At 43.0% G+C, this 17,133-nt stretch overlaps 4 non-coding genes across 4 annotated transcripts; all 4 read left to right on the forward strand.

Moving 5' to 3' along the window:
- Positions 1 to 5,984: 5,984 nt before the first annotated feature.
- Positions 5,985 to 6,055, forward strand: trnag-gcc (transfer RNA glycine (anticodon GCC)). Its single transcript has one exon. It is a non-coding gene; the product is annotated as a tRNA-Gly (tRNA).
- A 1,805-nt stretch (positions 6,056 to 7,860) lies between these two features.
- Positions 7,861 to 7,932, forward strand: trnad-guc (transfer RNA aspartic acid (anticodon GUC)). The gene has a single exon. It is a non-coding gene; the product is annotated as a tRNA-Asp (tRNA).
- Positions 7,933 to 8,287: 355 nt separating this feature from the next.
- Positions 8,288 to 8,360, forward strand: trnav-aac (transfer RNA valine (anticodon AAC)). Its single transcript has one exon. It is a non-coding gene; the product is annotated as a tRNA-Val (tRNA).
- Positions 8,361 to 15,500: 7,140 nt separating this feature from the next.
- trnag-gcc (transfer RNA glycine (anticodon GCC)) lies at positions 15,501 to 15,571 on the forward strand. The gene has a single exon. It is a non-coding gene; the product is annotated as a tRNA-Gly (tRNA).
- Positions 15,572 to 17,133: the final 1,562 nt, after the last annotated feature.

Raw genomic sequence — 17,133 nt, forward strand, 5'->3', positions numbered from 1 at the left:
TAGCTAAATTATTGCAAATGAAATACAGATCTCATTTACATAACTATTCACACGAGTATTTTCTCTTAAAATTTTAACTGCAATTTTCACAATTCAGATGTGGTTCTGCATATGACCGCTAGGGGGAAATGCAGTTCGATGTACCAATATAGATCATTTTGACTTTGTGGCTGTGGTAACTAGTGGATAACCTACAGTGATGAATGAAAGTGTGTTTATAGACATCCAGCAAGTCTGATTCTAGATTGGCGCAGGGGTCAAAGGCACTGCATCTCAGTGCTTGAGGTGTCACTACGACCTTGGTTCAATTCCAAGTTGTATCACAACTGGCCGTGATTGGGCGGCGCACAATTGGCCCAGTGTCGTTGGGTTAGGGTTTGGCCGGGCTAGGCGGTCAATGTAAATAAGAATTTGTTCTTAACTGACTTGCCTAGTTAATTTAACTAATTAAAATCTAGATATGCAAGTAGGTTACTGAAACCAACATAATTTACCATTGCAGTTGATTTGCAGCCATTCTCAATCATTTCAAGGGGTGCCACTGTAGCTCAATTCCACCATACCATGTAAAGTTTGCATTTCATCACCTCATTTAACTTCTCAAAGTAAGTAGCCTATTGCCATATAGAAATTCGCTGCTGTCACTTCCCTTTCTCACTATCTGCCATTTTTCCAACTGTTAACGACGATGATGTGCGGATCGCTTTATATCTGTGGCAAATTCATTTGAAAGATGCAGATCTCCTACTTTACAGCATTGTTGCATTAGGTATATATTTCATTAAAAGAAGTGAGTTTAAGTTGATGATCAGGGTCTGATAGTGGTAGTTTTGTGATAACTGCACTGTGATTCACTTTTTACTTTTTTTTGTGAATGGTTTGTCATCTGACAAATCAACTGTACATTTCAGTGTTCCTCAAGGTTCCGTTTTAGGACCACTATTGTTTTCACTATATATTTTACCTCTGGGGGATGTCATTCGAAAACATAATGTTAACTTTCACTGCTATGCGGATGACACACAGCTGTACATTTCAATGAAACATGGTGAAGCCCCAAAATGCCCTCGCTAGAAGCCTGTGTTTCAGACATAAGGAAGTGGATGTTCTGCAAACTTTCTCAGACAAAACAGAGATGCTTGTTCTAGGTCCCAAGAAACAAAGAGATCTTCTGTTGAATCTGACAATTAATCTTGATGGTTGTATAGTCGTCTCAAATAAAACTGTGAAGGACCTCGGCGTTACTCTGGACCCTGATCTCTCTTTTGACGAACATATCAAGACTGTTTCAAGGACAGCTTTTTTCCATCTACGTAACATTGCAAAAATCAGAAACTTTCTGTCCATAAATGATGCAGAAAAATTAATCCATGCTTTTGTCACTTCTAGGTTAGACTACTGCAATGCTCTACTTTCAAGCTACCCGGATAAAGCACTAAATAAACTTCAGTTAGTGCTAAATACGGCTGCTAGAATCCTTACTAGAACCCAAAAAATGTATCATATTACTCCAGTGTTAGCCTCCCTACACTGGCTTCCTGTCAAGGCAAGGGCTGATTTCAAGGTTTTACTGCTAACCTACAAAGCATTACATGGGCTTGCTCCTACCTATCTTTCTGATTTGGTCCTGGTGTACATACCTAAACGTACTCTACGGTCACAAGACGCAGGCCTCCTAATTGTCCCTAGAATTTCTAAGCAAACAGCTGGAGGCAGTGCTTTCTCCTATAGAGCTCCATTTTTATGTAATGGTCTGCCTACCCATGTGAGAGACGCAGACTCGGTCTCAACCTTTAAGTCTTTACTGAAGATTCATCTCTTCAGTGGGTCATATGATTGAGTGTAGTCTGGCCCAGGAGTGTGAAGGTGAACGGAAAGGCTCTGGAGCAACGAACCGCCCTTGCTGTCTCTGCCTGTCCGGTTCCCCTCTCTCTACTGGGATTCTCTGCCTCTAACCCTATTACAGGGGCTGAATCACTGGCTTACTGGTGCTCTTTCATGTCGTCCCTAGGAGGGGTGCATCACTTGAGTGGGTTGAGTCACTGACGTGATCTTCCTGTCTGGGTTGGCGCCCCCCCTTGGGTTATGACGTGGCGGAGATCTTTGTGGGCTATACTTGGCCTTTCTAGGGAGTTTTACCTAGCCACCATGCTTCTACACCTGCATTGCTTGCTGTTTGGGGTTTTAGGCTGGGTTTCTGTACAGCACTTTGAGATATCAACTGATGTACAAAGGGCTATATAAATACATTTGATTTGATTTTAATTTGGTAAAATATATATATTTTTTAGTTAAACGTTCACACCTGTAATTCATACATGTTAGATTACATTATGGGGGTGCCACAGGGTTCAATTCTTGGACCGACTCTCTTCTCTGTATTCATCAATGATGTCGCTCTTGCTGCTGGTGAGTCTCTGATCCACCTGAACGCAGACGACACCATTCTGTATACTTCTGGCTCTTTGGACACTGTGTTAACAACCCTCCAGGCAAGCTTCAATGCCATACAACTCTCCTTCCGTGGCCTCCAATTGCTCTTAAATACAAGTAAAACTGAATGCATGCTCTTCAACCGATCGCTGCTGTAGACTGTAAACTCTCCTTCCAGACTCGCATTAAACATCTCCAATCCAAAGTTAAATCTAGAATTGGCTTCCTATTTCGCAACAAAGTATCCTTCACTCATGCTGTCAAACATACCCTTATAAAACTGACCATCCTACCAATCCGCGATTTCGGCGATGTCATTTACAAAATAGCCTCCAATACCCTACTCAATAAATTGGATGCGGTCTATCACAGTGCCATCCGTTTTGTCACCGAAGCCCCATATACTACCCACCACTGTGACCTGTACGCTCTCGTTGGCTAGCCCTTGCTTCACAATATGTTTATTATTTTACAATAAAAAATCTAATAAAAAAGACAGCAATACTAACAATGACATTCATTGTACTGTTGAATGGGATGGCCAATTTAGAGGACAAAACAAAACTTAACTCACACATACACAAAATAAAACAAAATCCTATTAGGTGGTACATGTATAAGAAGACAGAATATAGTCATTACAAGCAGTGTAGTTAAGCCATAAATAAATATTGAGTGGAGTACAGCACAGAGTAGCAGCAGATCATCAACCCAGTTATGAAGCGGGACTAGACCATTTATCCAGTATCGGCTGCCATATTTTGTAAAACATTGGACTTCTAAATCAAATCAAATCAAATTGTATTTGTCACATACACATGTTTAGCAGATGTTAATGCGAGTGCAGCGAAATGCTTGTGCTTCTAGTTCAGACAATGCAGTAATAACCAACAAGTAATCTAACTAACAATTCCAAAACTGGAGGTATTGTATCGAATCTTTTCCATATGTATTACATTCCCTAAATCCCGTAACCACATTTCAAAGGTAGGTACAGTCTCCAGTTTCCAAAATTGCAATATGAGCCTTTTGGCTAATAGAGTACAAAGAGAGACAGCTTTCCCTTCGTGGTTATTCCCATCAACTGTACCAAACAGAGCGGTCAATGAGTCTGGGGCTAGAACTCTATCAAAGGCTCTAGATAAGTAATCAAAAATGAGAGCCCAGTAAACATGTAATTTAGGACATGTCCAGAATAAGTGGGTCAACATCCCCTCATCCTGCTTGCACCTCTCACACAGTGGTGAGGTGTCCGGGAATATTTTATGCAGTTTTACTTTTGAGTAATGTAACCTGTGTATCACCTTAAACTGTACAAGATTGTGTCTGGAATTCACTGAACTGTAGTTTATATTCCTGAGAGCTTCTACCCAGTCCTCATCTGAGATTTCTGACCCAAGTTCTTGTTCCCAAGCCCTTTTAATGGTGTCTGTGGATACCTCAATGTGGGCCTGTAGCACATCATACAGTCTAGAAACCGACCCGTTTGAATGGGGTTTGACAAGGATCAAGCTATCTAATGTAGGACTATTTGGCTTCATGCCATACTGTGGGATATGTGTCCTTACGAAATTCCTGATTTGGAGGTATCTGAAAAAATGTGTTGTTGGCATGTTGAATTTTCCCTGTAATTGTTGAAATTAAGCTAACTGACCATCTATGTATAGATTACCAATTGTTGTGAGCCTCTTCTCCCTCCACTGTGAAAACACCACATCATCCAATGTGGGGTGGAAAGCATGATTCAGGCAAATCGGGCTGTCAATGTATACAGTGGGTATGTTAAGAAAATACCTAATCTGTTTCCAGATCCTAAGCGTATGACAAATGACTGGGTTAGAGTCATAAGTGGATTTTTTCACATATGATGGGCTATTAACAAGTGCAGGGAGTGAGGAACGTTGACAGGAGGCCTGCTCAATCAAAAGCCATGAAGACATATCATTCTGTCTCGTCGCAGGTAAACTTTCCCTCCAGAAAGACACAATGTTCAGATTAGCAGCCCAATAATACAGTTTAAAGTGAGGAAGGCCAAAGTCCCCCTCTATTTTGTACTTGCATAAATGCTTCTTTGAAATTCTGGCTGCCTTGTTATCCCATAAAAATGGAGTTACTATTGAATCCAGTTTCTTAAAATAGCTTTGTGGTATGAAATTGGGTAGACATTGGAAGTGGTAAAGAAACCTGGGTAGGACAACCATTTTAATAGCGTTTATATGACCAACCAAGGAGATAGGCAGAGTTTTCCAAAAATCTATATTTTGTTTAAGCTGATATATTTTCATGGCCCTTGCTTCATACTCGTCGCCAAACCCACTGGCTCCAAGTCATCTACAAGACCCTGCTAGGTAAAGTCCCCCCTTATCTCAGCTCACTGGTCACCATAGCAGCACCCACCTGTAGCACGTGCTCCAGCAGGTATATCTCTCTGGTCACCCCCAAAACCAATTCTTCCTTTGGCCGCCTCTCCTTCCAGTTCTCTGCTGCCAATGACTGGAACGAACTACAAAAATCTCTGAAACTGGAAACACTTATCTCCCTCACTAGCTTTAAGCACCAGCTGTCAGAGCAGCTCACAGATTACTGCACCTGTACATAGCCCATCTATAATTTAGCCCAAACAACTACCTCTTTCCCTACTGTATTTATGTCATGTATTGTCATGTTATGTCTTGTTCCTGTTCTTTCTCTTCACTTCGTTTCCCCCTGCTGGTCGTATTAGGTTACCTTCTCTTCCTTTCCTTCCCCCAGCTGTTCCTCATCTCCTTTAACTACCTCGTTTACCCTCTCCCACCTGTTCCCTTTTTCCCTCTGATTAGGTCTCTATTTCTCTCTCTGTTTCTGCTTCTGTCTTTGTCAGATTCTCGTTTGCTTCACCCTTGTCCCGTCCTGTCGTAATCTGCCTCTTCATCAGATGCTACGTGTGATCAGGTACCTCTGTCCTCTACGACCCGCGCCTACCCGGAGAGACCAGCAGTCTGTTGCCGCTAACCCTGCTATTCTCCTCTGCTGCTAGAAGGGGACTCTCCTGTAAAGATCAGAGGACTTTATGATTTATTTGTCGCCCTCTCTGCGGGTTGTCTATTTTGTCAATCGATACATCTGAAGAGGATCTATGTCTTCCCTGTGTTTTGACATTAAAAGACTCTGTTTCTGTTAAACCGCTTTTGGGTCCTCACTCACCTGCATAACAATTTATTTTTGCTCCTTTGCACCCCGTTATTTTATCTCTACTTTGCACATTCTTCCACTGCAAATCAACCATTCCAGTGTTTTACTTACTATATTGTATTTACTTCGCCACCATGGCCTTTTTACCTTTACCTCCCTTATCTCACCTCACTTGCTCACATTGTATATAGACTTATTTTTCTACTGTATTATTGACTTGTTTTTGTTTGTTTTACTCCATGTGTAACTCTGTGTTGTTGTGTGTGTCAAATTGCTTTGCTTTACCTTGGCTAGGTCGCAATTGTAAATGAGAGCTTGTTCTCAACTTGTTCTCAACATGCCTACTTGGTTAAATAAAGGTGAAATTGACCTGTTTTCAAGCATTGGTGGTTCAGTGGTAGAATTCTCGCCTGCCACGCGGGAGGCCCGGGTTCGATTCCCGGCCAATGCATTAAAATGTTTTGCTTTGGTCACCCATGTTATTTTGGTAGAAGGGTTGATTGTTGACCAACAAAACCGACACGTGCGTAACTGTGGGGCACAACAGACAAGTTTGGCTTAGATTGTTAACATGTAAACTATGTAAACTATATTTTGTCTCCAATGTTTATTGAAACAAATACATTTGCACAATGAGCAGTGTCACAGAGCTTCTTTTTTTTTCATGTGCGTGACCGAGAGATTGTCTTTCTTGTTTACCTTTTCTATTGACGACGTTATTGTCCGGTTGAAATATTATTGATTATTTAGGCTAAAAACAACCAGAGGACTGAATATATAAATTGTTTGACATGTTTCCATGAACTTTACGGATACAATTTGGATTTTTTGTCTGCCTGTTGTGAATGCGTTTGAGCCTGTGGATTACTGAAGAAAACGCGCGAACAAAACTGAGGTTTTCGGATACAAAGAGAGACTTTATCGAACAAAAGGAACATTTATTGAATAAATGAATGTCTTCTGAGTGCAACCATATGAAGATCATCAAAGGTAAGTGATTAATTTTATCACTATTTCTGACTTGTGTAACTCTTCTACTTCGCTGGTTACTGTTTGTAATGATTTGTCTGCTGGGCTATGTTCTCAAATAATTGTAAGGTATGCTTTCGCTGTAAAGCATTTTAGAAATCTGACACCGTGGTTGGATTCACAAGAAGTTAATCTTTAAACCTATGTAAAATAGTTGTATCTTTTCTGAATTTTTATAATGACTATTTCTGTATATGAATTTGGTGCTCTGCAATCTCACTGGATGTTGGCCAGGTGGGAGCGTCCCACATACCCTAGAGAGGTTAAACAGGTCAACATGAAAAAAAATGCGGGGCCAGACGGATTACCAGGACGTGTACTCAAAGCATGCGCAGACCAACTGGAAAGTGTCTTCACTGACATTTTCAACCTCTCCCTGACCCAGTCTGTAATACCTACATGTTTCAAACAAACCACCATAGTCCCTGTGCCCAAGAAAGCGAAGGTAACCTGCCTAAATTATTACCGCCCCGTAAGCACTCATGTCGGTAGCCATGAAGTGCTTTGAAAGGCTGGTCATGGCTCACATCAACACCATAATTGCGGAAAAACTAGACCCACTCCAATTCGCATACCGCCCCAACAGATCCACAGATGACTCAACCTCAATCTCACTCCACACTGCCCTTTCTCACCTGGACAAAAGGAACACCTATGTGAGAATGCTTTTCATTGACTACAGCTCAGCATTCAACACCATAGTGCCCACCCTGGGACTAATCACCTCCCTGTGGGTGGTGAATGGAAAGAGACATCTGTTACCAAAACGTCAAAAAGTGTAATGACATTTTGCGATTGTCATCAGGCCAGAATTTTTTTCGTCTACTGTTGTCTGCATATCTCTGTGTTGGCAAATAATTGCAGTATTTTCATCTAACCACATCGCATTTTGGAGCATAGGTTCCACCCATTTTCAAGTCAATTCGTTCGTTTTTCATGCCTGACATGCGGTAATGATAAAAAAGTGATGTAATAGCCTACAGTTTTCTTGACATTTAGCTTTAATTATTGTGATAGGCTCATGTTTTATTGGTACTGCATACCGCCGCTATTTATTTTGGACACCGTACTGGACCATATGAGCTTACTTTCGCCCCTGGTTGTAACACAATATAATGGAGTGTGAATGCTTTCTGAAGGCACTGTACCTCTTTACAAAGCATCACATGCGAAAATGATAATGCGGTGATCAGTTATATAATCACCACTGTGATATTGTGTGTGTAGTCCTCGTTAGTATAGTGGTCAGTATCCCCGCCTGTCACGCGGGAGACCGGGGTTCAATTCCCCGACGGGGAGGATATATTTTTATAGTTTGAGGCTTTTTCAATGTTGATTTTGAATTAGGTTATTCCGCTTTTAGTTTAAATGCACCTTATTGCTGGAACCAACTGCAAAATGCAGTGCAATTTGACGCTCTGCAATGTTAAAATCTTGATTGGGAAATTATTTGCTGAGGAATGTTTCTGTTTTTCTTGATTGTTGTGCTTTATTTTTGTTTGTATTTGATTTGGTGTATGAATTGAACGTGCAGGGCTCCCTTGCGAGAGACCCTGGTCTTAATGGTGACGTTTAAAAGTAGAAGCTACTGTATGCTATAGGTTAAGTTAATATGCAGGTGGTTTATTTTGAGTACTTCTGCTAAATGTGTTCAGTTTCCGTAGTGTAGTGGTTATCACGTTCGCCTAACACGCGAAAGGTCCCCGGTTCGAGACCGGGCGGAAACACATTTTCAAAAAGTACATTCTAGTGTTAATCTATGGCAAATGTCTGAAAATAAACAAATAAATGCAATATTGTTTTGAACATTGTTTGGGACACTGACTGAACGTTATACTCAATGCATTTATCAATTGGTGTTGATTAAGATTTAGTCAAAAGTGCATTATAGTAGCTTGGAAATACAATTACATTTCTAAAGGAGGCAAAAAAATGGTAGGAAAACCTTTTGTCATTGTGATGTCACCAGCTGGCTGGTGTGTTTACGGACATATTCAATCAATCCTTATCCCAGTCTGCTGTTCCCACATGCTTGTTCCTGTTCAAAAGAAAGCTAAGGTAACTGAGCTAAATGACTACCGCCCCGTAGCACTCACTTCCGTCATCATGAAGTGCTTTGAGAAACTAGTCAAGGACCATATTACCTCCACCCTACCTGACACCCTAGACCCACTCCAATTTGTTTACCGCCCCTATAGGTCTACCCTGGGTCTCGACCCCACCCTGTGCAACTGAGTCCTGGACTTCCTGACGGGCCGCCCCCAGGTGGTGATGGGTAGGTAACAACATCTCCAATCCGCTGATCCTCAACACTGGGGCCCCACAAGGGTGCGTTCTCAGCCCTCTCCTGTACTCCCTGTTCACCCATGACTGCGTGGCCATGCACGCCTCCAACTCAATAATCAAGTTTGCAGACGACACTACAGTGGTAGGCTTGATTACCAACAACGATGAGACGGCCTACAGGGAGGAGGTGAGGGCCCTCGGAGTGTGGTGTCAGGAAAATAACCTCACACTAAATGTGATCGTGGACTTCAGGAAACAGCAGAGGGAGCAGCCCCCTATCCACATCGACGGGACAGTAGTGGAGAGGGTGGAAAGTTTGAAGTTCCTCGGCGTACACATCACGGACAAACTGAAATGGTCCACCCACACAGACAGCGTGGTGAAGAAGGTGCAGCAGCGCCTCTTCAACCTCAGGAGGCTGAAGAAATTTGGCTTGTCACCAAAAACACTCACAAACTTTTACAGATGCACAATCGGGAGCATCCTGTCAGGCTGTATCACCGCCTGTTACGGCAACTGCTCCACCCACAACTGTAAGGCTCTCCAGGGGTAGTGAGGTCTGCACAACACTTCACCGGGGGCAAACTACCTGCCCTCCAGGTCACTTATACCACCCGATGTCACAGGAAGGCCAAAAAGATCATCAAGGACAACAACCACCCGAGCCACTGCCTGTTCACCTCGTTATCATCCAGAAGGCGAGGTCAGTACAGGTGCATCAAAGCGGGGACCGAGAGACTGAAAAACAGCTTCCATCGCAAGGCACTCAATGTTAGTGGTGGCTGTTTAACAGTCTGATGGCCTTGAGATAGAAGCTGTTTTTCAGTTTCTCGGTCCCAGCTTTGATGCACCTGTACTGACCTCGCCTTCTGGATGATAGTGGGGTGAACAGGCACCTCTGCTGTTTCCTGAAGTCCACAATCATCTCCTTAGTTTTGTTGACGTTGAGTGTGAGGTTATTTTCCTGACACCACACTCCGAGGGCCCTCACCTCCTCCCTGTAGGCCGTCTCGTCGTTGTTGGTAATCAAGCCTACCACTACTGCATCTTGCCTATGCCGTTAGGCCATCACTGATTCATATATTTTTATGTACATATTCTTATTCATTCCTTTACACTTGTGTGTATAAGGTAGGTAGTTGTTGTGAAATTGTTAGGTTAGCTCCGAGATGGCATAGCAGTTCAGACGTCTTTTGTCCTCGTCTTGTCGTGTCCTGTATATATATATATTTACAACTTTTTTTCACATACATTTTATTTTTATTTTCCATCAACTCATCTTCAAAACACTCTCCTGCAACCCGCCTCACCAATTTATATTTATAAATAAGTATTATTTACCTCAAATCTGCAATCCTCCAAGAAGCTAGCCAGAAGCTAGCCAGAAACTCCAAGAAGCTAGCCAGAAACTAGCCAGAAGCTAGCCAGGAGCTAGCCAGAAGCTAATCAGAAGCTAGTTCAGAAGCTAGTTAGCTTCTTTACTGGCAAATCGTTAGTATTCAGCTAACCACGGTTTGTGGTCATCAGCTATCCTTTAGCTCGAAAATCTATCGCCAGTTTTGTACGGCGCAGCGCGGCTCGGAACGGAAAACCCCGGACCAATTTTTCTCTCCAAGTCCCTGGATTTCAACTGCTCTCTGGCCATTCATTCCCGGATCTCACAGCTAGCTAGCTGCGATCCGTGTGTCTATCTGCTTTCGTCGATTCCGGAGCAAACATCAATTACTCCGGAGCTAGCCAGCTCCGTCAATCACTCCTGAGCTCCGTCAATCACTCCTGGGCTGCAGTCACCTATCCGGACCCGTTTTACTGCCTACGCGGAGCCCCACTGGGCCTTCACAACTGGACTGCCGACGTTATCTACCCGAAGGAGATCCGGCTGGCTCCTCCGTCGCGACGTTACCTGAACGCCCATCTGCGGCCTGCTAACCGTCAGCTGTCTCACCGGCTGCTCTCAGAATAGACAATCGGACAATTTATTTATTTTTATTATGTTTCTTCTTGGGCCTCTATAACTATATCTATTGTTTTTATTTTTGTTGTTGTTGTGTGATTTGGACTAATCCCCTCTACCACACGGAACCCCACTAATCTACTGATGGAACGCAAGAGGTGGCTAACAACAGACCTCCATCCTATGCTAGCTTGCTACCGATGTCCTGGCTAGCAGTCTAAATCGCCGTGACCCCCAAACCAACCTCTACACTCACTGGACCCTTTTGATCACTCGACTAAGGATGCCTCTCCTTAATGTCAATATGTCTTGTCCATTGCTGTTCTGGTTAGTGTTTATTGGCTTATTTCACTGTAGAGCCTCTAGTCCTGCTCACTATACCTTATCCAACTTATTAGTTCCACCACCCACACATGCAATGACATCTCCTGGTTTCAATGATGTTTCTAGAGACAATATCTCTCTCTTCATCACTCAATACCTAGGTTTACCTCCACTGTATTCACATCCTACCATACCTTTGTCTGTACATTATACCTTGATGCTATTTTATCGCCCCCAGAAACCTCCTTTTACTCTCTGTTCCAGACGTTCTAGACGACCAATTCTTATTGCTTTTAGCCGTACCCTTATTCTTCTCCTCCTATGTTCCTCTGGCGATGTAGAGGTGAATCCAGGCCCTGCAGTGCCTAGCTCCACTCCTATTCCCCAGGCGCTCTCTTTTGATGACTTCTGTAACCGTAATAGCCTTGGTTTCATGCATGTTAACATTAGAAGCCTCCTCCCTAAGTTTGTTCTATTCACTGCTTTAGCACACTCTGCCAACCCGGTTGTTCTAGCTGTGTCTGAATCCTGGCTTAGAAAGACCACCAAAAATTCAGAAATTTTAATTCCAAACAACAACATTTTCAGACAAGATAGAACTGCCAAAGGGGGCGGTGTTGCAATCTACTGCAAAGATAGCCTGCAGAGTTCTGTCCTACTATCCAGGTCTGTACCCAAACAATTTGAACTTCTACTTTTAAAAATCCACCTCTCTAAAAACAAGTCTCTCACCGTTGCCGCCTGCTATAGACCACCCTCTGCCCCCAGCTGTGCTCTGGACACCATATGTGAACTGATTGCCCCCCATCTATCTTCAGAGCTCGTGCTGCTAGGCGACCTAAACTGGAACATGCTTAACACCCCAGCCATCCTACAATCTAAACTTGATGCCCTCAATCTCACACAAATTATCAATGAACCTACCAGGTACCCCCCCAAAGCCTTAACCTACCAGGCACCCTCATAGATATCATCCTAACCAACTTCCCCTCTAAATACACCTCTGCTGTCTTCAACCAAGATCTCAGCGATCACTGCCTCATTGCCTGCATCCGTAATGGGTCAGCGGTCAAACGACCTCCACTCATCACTGTAAAACGCTCCCTGAAACACTTCAGCGAACAGGCCTTTCTAATCGACCTGGCCGGGGTATCCTGGAAGGATATTGATCTCATCCCGTCAGTAGAGGATGCCTGGATATTTTTTTTAAATGCCTTCCTAACCATCTTAAATAAACATGCCCCATTCAAGAAATTTAGAACCAGGAACAGATATAGCCCTTGGTTCTCCCCAGACCTGACTGCCCTTAACCAACACAAAAACATCCTATGGCGTTCTGCATTAGCATCGAACAGCCCCCGTGATATGCAGCTGTTCAGGGAAGCTAGAAACCGTTATACACAGGCAGTTAGAAAAGCCAAGGCTAGCTTTTTCAAGCAGAAATTTGCTTCCTGCAACACCAACTCAAAAAAGTTCTGGGACACTGTAAAGTCCATGGAGAATAAGAACACCTCCTCCCAGCTGCCCACTGCACTGAAGATAGGAAACACTGTCACCACTGATAAATCCACCATAATTGAGAATTTCAATAAGCATTTTTCTACGGCTGGCCATGCTTTCCACCTGGCTACTCCTACCCCGGTCAACAGCACTGCACCCCCAACAGCAACTCGCCCAAGCCTTCCCCATTTCTCCTTCTCCCACATCCATTCAGCTGAAGTTCTGAAAGAGCTGAAAAATCTGGACCCCTACAAATCAGCCGGGCTAGACAATCTGGACCCTTTCTTTCTAAAATTATCTGCCGAACTTGTTGCCACCCCTATTACTAGCCTGTTCAACCTCTCTTTCGTGTCGTCTGAGATTCCCAAAGATTGGAAAGCAGCTGCGGTCATCCCCCTCTTCAAAGGGGGGGACACTCTTGACCCAAACTGCTACAGACCTATATCTATCCTACCATGCCTTTCTAAGGTCTTCGAAAGCCAAGTCAACAAACAGATTACCGACAATTTCGAATCTCACCATACCTTCTCTGCTATGCAATCTGGTTTCAGAGCTGGTCATGGGTGCACCTCAGCCACGCTCAAGGTCCTAAACGATATCTTAACCGCCATCGATAAGAAACATTACTGTGCAGACGTATTCATTGATCTGGCCAAGGCTTTCGACTCTGTCAACCACCACATCCTCATCGGCAGACTCGACAGCCTTGGTTTCTCAAATGATTGCCTCGCCTGGTTCACCAACTACTTCTCTGATAGAGTTCAGTGTGTCAAATCGGAGGGTCTGCTGTCCTGACCTCTGGCAGTCTCTATGGGGGTGCCACAGGGTTCAATTCTTGGACCGACTCTCTTCTCTGTATACATCAATGAGGTCGCTCTTGCTGCTGGTGAGTCTCTGATCCACCTCTACGCAGACGACACCATTCTGTATACTTCCGGCCCTTCTTTGGACACTGTGTTAACAACCCTCCAGGCAAGCTTCAATGCCATACAACTCTCCTTCCGTGGCCTCCAATTGCTCTTAAATACAAATAAAACTAAATGCATGCTCTTCAACCGATCGCTACCTGCACCTACCCGCCTGTCCAACATCACTACTCTGGACGGCTCTGACTTAGAATACGTGGACAACTACAAATACTTAGGTGTCTGGTTAGACTGTAAACTCTCCTTCCAGACCCATATCAAACATCTCCAATCCAAAGTTAAATCTAGAATTGGCTTCCTATTTCGCAACAAAGCATCCTTCACTCATGCTGCCAAACATACCCTTGTAAAACTGACCATCCTACCAATCCTCGACTTTGGCGATGTCATTTACAAAATAGCCTCCAATACCCTACTCAACAAATTGGATGCAGTCTATCACAGTGCAATCCGTTTTGTCACCAAAGCCCCATATACTACCCACCATTGCGACCTGTACGCTCTCGTTGGCTGGCCCTCGCTTCATACTCGTCGCCAAACCCACTGGCTCCATGTCATCTACAAGACCCTGCTAGGTAAAGTCCCCCTTATCTCAGCTCGCTGGTCACCATAGCATCTCCCACCTGTAGCACACGCTCCAGCAGGTATATCTCTCTAGTCACCCCCAAAACCAATTCTTTCTTTGGCCGCCTCTCCTTCCAGGTCTCTGCTGCCAATGACTGGAACAAACTACAAAAATCTCTGAAACTGGAAACACTTATCTCCCTCACTAGCTTTAAGCACCAACTGTCAGAGCATCTTACAGATTACTGCACCTGTACATAGCCCACCTATAATTTAGCCCAAACAACTACCTCTTTCCCAACTGTATTTAATTTATTTATTTATTTTGCTCCTTTGCACCCCATTATTTTTATTTCTACTTTGCACATTCTTCCATTGCAAAACTACCATTCCAGTGTTTTACTTGCTATATTGTATTTACTTTGCCACCATGGCCTTTTTTGCCTTTACCTCCCTTCTCACCTAATTTGCTCACATTGTATATAGACTTGTTTATACTGTATTATTGACTGTATGTTTGTTTTACTCCACGTGTAACTCTGTGTCGTTGTATGTGTCGAACTGCTTTGCTTTATCTTGGCCAGGTCGCAATTGTAAATGAGAACTTGTTCTCAACTTGCCTACCTGGTTAAATAAAGGTGAAATAAAATAAAATAAAAGGTTAGATTACTTGTTAGATATTACTGCATGGTCGGAACTAGAAGCACAAGCATTTCGCTACGCTCACATTAACATCTGCTAACCATGTGTATGTGACAAATAAAATTTTATTTGAATAAACTGGCCACTGGGTGTAGGTCTGTGTACTTTTTGGCCAATTGTTAAATTTTAAACGGGGGGGATCAGCAACATGAAAACAGCTTCTTTTTTTTAATGGAAAAATGAAATTGCTTGATTTTTATAGATTTTTTGTTATCTTTTTTACTGCATATAAAAAAAGTAACACTTGAGTCCATTCGCTCATTTTTTATGCCTGACATTCGGTGATGATTTGCTCGTTTTTCATGCCTGACATGCGGTGATGATAATAAGTGGTGTAATAGCCTACAGTTTTATTGACATTTTAGTTTTAATTATTGTGATTGGCTCATGTTTTACCAGTATGGCATACCCCCACTATTTACTGGACCATATGAGCCTACTTTCACCCCAGGGCTGTAACACAACATAATGTAGTCAATTGGGTGTGAAGGCTTTCTGAAGGCTCTGTACCTCCGTGTATAATTTACAACCCATCACATGCAAAAACTATAATTTGGTTAAATGACTGTTTTATAGAACTATTTAGTGACCTAGATTTTGTGAAGGGATAAGCATTGGTGGTTCAGTGGTAGAATTCTCGCCTGCCACGCGGGAGGCCCGGGTTCGATTCCCGGCCAATGCATCAACATGTTTTGCTTCGGTTACCAATGTTATTTGTAGGTTGGTTGTTTAGCAACAAAACCGACACGTGCGCAACTATGGGGCGAAACAGACAAGGTTGGCTAAGATTGTTGACATGTAAACTATATTTTGTCTCCAATTGTTAAGAACGCTTCTTGGAGGAGGGAACGCAACACCCTACTACACACATAAAACTGTAAGTCTATTAATAAAGCCAGCGTCTCTTGTTCAATGGTAGAGTACCTTGACGGACACGAGTTTAACTTACGGGTGAAGAAACTGACGGACTGATCCACTCCCTCTTCATCTTCCTGGAAGAGAACCAGACCCACCCCCACTATACTAGCGTCTTACCTCCAACTTAAAAGGTTTGTCAAAGTTGGGGGCGGCAAGCACTGGAGCACTACAAAGTAGTGCTTTGGCGGACTCAAAAGTGTAGTTACAGTCCTGGGACCACTTAAATGGTGCTTTAGGACTTAGCAGAGATTTAAGGGTAACTACTACAGTTGAAAAATTCTTACAGAACCTACGATAGTACCCTACCATCCCCAGGAATCTGCGCAACTGGCGGAGAGTCGTGGGAGCAGGAAAAGCAACAATTGCTTCCACTTTGTCAGTTACTGGGCGCACTTGACCTCGTCCCACCTGCTTCCCTAAGTAAGTCACAGTAGCCTTTCCAAACTCATACTTGGCCAAATTGAGGGTTAAAGAAGCATTCTCCAACCGCTGAAACACACGTTTCAAGGTGGCAAGATGATCAGACCAACTAGGGAACGTAACACCAATGTTTATTGAAAACATAAATAAATGCGCATAATAAGCACTTGTTGTCTCTAAAATATATTGTTACAGTTGTTGGTTTGCTAGCTAGTGATTTTTTTTTGTCATATTAACATAGACGTGATATCAGTTAAGCTATTTTTATTTATGGTAGTGCACATGTACCTCAGGTCATTGCGGACCTGCTCCCTCAATCGATTTTTGGTTAATACACAAAGTAAAAGCCTCCTAGTGAATCTGTTTAGAATAACCAAGCTCCTATTATTGATATATTCTAAGTATTTAGAACATCAAATCAAAGATATCTTAAATCGTTTCCCCAAATTCGTGAATAAATATTACTGACCTTGTCTTGAAGACTGGGAAAAGCAATGTTGGTTGGATCCCGTCACCGTCTCTGCCGACCTTAGGTATATACCGGCGTGTTATGGAACACCAATGTCAGGGAACAGGTCTTTAAATTACGGGTCAATGACCCACCCGTGCACGGTATTTCGGCGTGGTACCTTCGGACGGCAGGGACAGGTATTGGGATCCGGCTCTGAAGGATCAAATTGTCATGAGAATTATGTTCTCGATGTTCATAAACCAATTAAATTAAACTACTCAGTCTGCAAACCAGGATTTCTAAGATACTGGTTGAAATTAAAACAGACAGAAGCCCAGTCTACAATAGTCAAATATTTATTCACAGGAACGTTCTGAAGTCCACAATACAAAAACATCCATTTTATAGCGAATCACATACTTCCACACAAACAGTAGGTATCCTGCACACATACT

This window comes from Oncorhynchus nerka, linkage group LG24, assembly GCF_034236695.1.
Source record: "Oncorhynchus nerka isolate Pitt River linkage group LG24, Oner_Uvic_2.0, whole genome shotgun sequence".
Classification (NCBI taxonomy): domain Eukaryota; kingdom Metazoa; phylum Chordata; class Actinopteri; order Salmoniformes; family Salmonidae; genus Oncorhynchus; species Oncorhynchus nerka.